This window comes from Periplaneta americana, chromosome 16, assembly GCF_040183065.1.
Source record: "Periplaneta americana isolate PAMFEO1 chromosome 16, P.americana_PAMFEO1_priV1, whole genome shotgun sequence".
Lineage (NCBI taxonomy): Eukaryota > Metazoa > Arthropoda > Insecta > Blattodea > Blattidae > Periplaneta > Periplaneta americana.
In genome coordinates, this window is record NC_091132.1 from 150,788,460 (window position 1) to 150,791,789 (window position 3,330).

Genomic DNA, 3,330 nt, shown 5'->3' on the forward strand with positions numbered 1-3,330 from the left:
TTATTATTATTATTATTATTATTATTATAAATCTCTCATGGAAATGTTTGCTGTACAACCCATGTTAAATTCAATCACAGCAGAAGTAACAGCCACTTCAAGTTTTTTTTTTTTTTTTTGATACAAAAATTTCTTTTGGGCACTTCCGCCATATCACACTATGAACACTTTCATTCACATTTTGAGTTTTTCCTGCAGTGCACTTGCTAAGAAGTTCATCACTAGCTAGTCTACAGTACACTGGCATGATTTTAGCCACAACATCAGGTCGCAACACTGTCTTCATGGTTTTCAAGTCATGCTTCAGAACAGCTTCTTGCTTCGCAATGGCCCGGTTGAAGAAGCACCATGACTTTTCACCACTAGGGCATCTTGAATGCAGGGGCTTGTCATCCGTGGACATTGCATGGTCAAGTGTTGCATAGATGGCTTTCTTCATCTTGTTTACATCGGGGATATTATCAATAATGGCCTTTCTGCAGTAATTTTGCAGCCGAGGTATCATTTCTGCAGTCAGACTTCCCTTTTTTTTGCCTCCGATTGAGGAATCTGTCCCTCTCCATTCCCTAACAATATTCTGTAGACCTTTACCTACTCTCTTAGCAACGTGGTTCACACATTCTTCTTTTCTAATGTCAATGCCTTCACCATAAACTTGAAGCTGCTGAAGGTGATGGTGTGTTTTTGCATCCCCGTCAGACAATAAGGTTGTGTACCTCATATTACACAACCTAATGGACCGGGTCCAGAGAATTTCTGCAGCTTTCATCTCCATGGCATTTGAAGATCCATCAAAATTTTTCTCACAAACACCAGCATCTTTGTGACTTTGATAACACTGTTTATATTCGTCACTTGCAACATCCATTTTTTTTCTGTCTTTTCACAAGTACTGCAATATTTTGACATTATTTCAAAATCTAACACTAGCCCTGTTAAAATATCTATGACTAAACCTAAACCATACTTTGATGTATGTCCACGCTTCATCCATGTGCCATCGTATGACACACCAATATTTATAACATCACTATCACTAATAGAACTGTCCACTTCCATGTGAGCTCGTCTAACTGCAGAGTGAGCATTTCTCAACACATGTTGTCTAACAAGTTTGTTTTCTTCCGTCAGTTTTATCAGGTGAGAGTTGAAGGATGGTCAGCACAAGCCTGCCATACCCATAGCTATACAATGTTGTTCCATAGCAGAGTGTCCTTTTCCCATGGTAACAAAGGCGTTGACCATTCTCCTATTTACATCGAAGGGAGGTCGAGTTGACTCAGTGTTACCTACCTTAGGGCTTGTATACATTTCATTCAACACTGTGTTGCAATTATAACACTTCACTATCACTTTAAATGCAAAGCCTGATGGTTCAGTAAGCTCAGCTTTTGCACTATCCATTCCACATTCACCACATTTTACTCCTTTATACAGTTCACTCCACAAATTTACATGCACTAATGTGTAGTCTTCACTACACTGGGGGGCACTTACATTTGAATTCTCCTGCAAGTTGCCATATTTTATCAACTTTATCTCACTAGCACTTTGTTTATTATTTGGTTCTTTTGACACTTGATCTTCATTATCACCAACTAGGCCTAACACATTTTCTTGTTGCACACATTCCACAATAGTTTTGGCATTCTTCCACCTTATATTTGCTAAATTTTTAGCCCTATTAGCATATTTTGATCGTTTCTTGCCCTTATTATGAATGTCACTTAGTCTATTCATGTTTAGAAAACTAAAACTATGCCTAAAATGCTAAATGTTGAGTTATACACGTGGTCTTGAATGTTATTGTGACGTTTTCTAACCTTATACTAACTTATTCACACTAATATATACAACTAATTGAATACAAAATTAGTGTAAAACTTTAATAACATCCTAAATAACACGAAATCAGCAAAAGAAGTATGAATATTCACGTACAAACGCACAAACTCGAGAAGAAACGATCCAAAACAATATTTTGCCGTTCACAGTTTCAAAACAAAGTATTTGCAGGGCTGACAGGCAAGCTGATAGTGTATTCAGGAGTGACAACAAACTTAATTTCACTAGATACACACCAGAAAAAAAACTAGCCCGCTTTATTCAAATTACAAAGCTCAACATAAACTTTAGAGCTGACAGCTCGTTTAAAGGGCAACGAAGCACGTGCAAGCAGACATTTAAACGTCATGTGACACGGTTTAAAGGGCTCCCAAATAAAAAATGAGGCCATATTATGAAAGTAGAAGGTATAAATAAAATTATGAACATAAAAACAAAAATTTGTATTTTTTTTCATTTTTCCACATTTTTCACCTGTTCGTTCCCTTAACTGATTTATGCAAACAAAATTAAGACAGCTGACGATTCTAATGTCAGTTATCACCACGCCCACTTTGTTTTGGGCGCATAAGTTCATTACCGACGGTCGTTCAATTTTCTTCGAACATGGCGGCGCAATGACCACTCTATATCTTTCTCTTTCTAACTCGTTGGGTCGAAGACACGACCCATTCACGGCAGCATTGATCTCTTGTCTGTGAGTCGAGGCTGAAGCAACAATTAAGTTTACACTTTCGGTAGATAGTTGCGATATGTTTCGCAGGATTGCATTGTGGAAGAGAAGTTGCAATATTTTTACCTATATCGTATATAAGTCAGCATAAACTTAAAACTGGGGATAAATCCAAGTATAGGTTGCCAAGTGTCATGGCGGACGAGCGCAAAGCTACTACGTCATTCAAAATTATGCATGTATGCATTGCAGCCAACACTACACTATTTAGCGATGAGAGAAAGCCTGCAATCAAGTATTAGAAAAGCCAATAAGTTGTAACTGTGAAATCGTGGACGTAGTTTATAGACGGAACACCAGAGTTGCATTGATACGATGCCTCCAGCTCAGTGGTACAGCAAGTGTTGACCTAACACATTAATACCCGGGATCGATTCCCGTATAGAAGTAATTCTTTGGAACATGTATGAGAGAATTGCAAATTATCGTAAAATTAGAAATTATAAACATCCAATGACAGGCCAGGGAAAGGACTGACAAGACGGAGAGTGGACTGAGAGCACATAGCGTAGACTTTGAAGACAGACAATGGACACAGAGGCCAGAGATTGGGCTGGAAACACGGAAGTGTAGTAACAGGATGAAATTGAATTGAAAGCACATAGAGTGGACTCAGAAGATATAGAGTGGACTGAGAGAACAGAGCGTGGCCTGGTAGGACAGAGAGTGTAGTGACAACACAGTGATTGCACTGAGAGGACATAGAGTGGACTGAGAGGACAGAGAGTGGATTGAGAGGACACCAGTGGCGT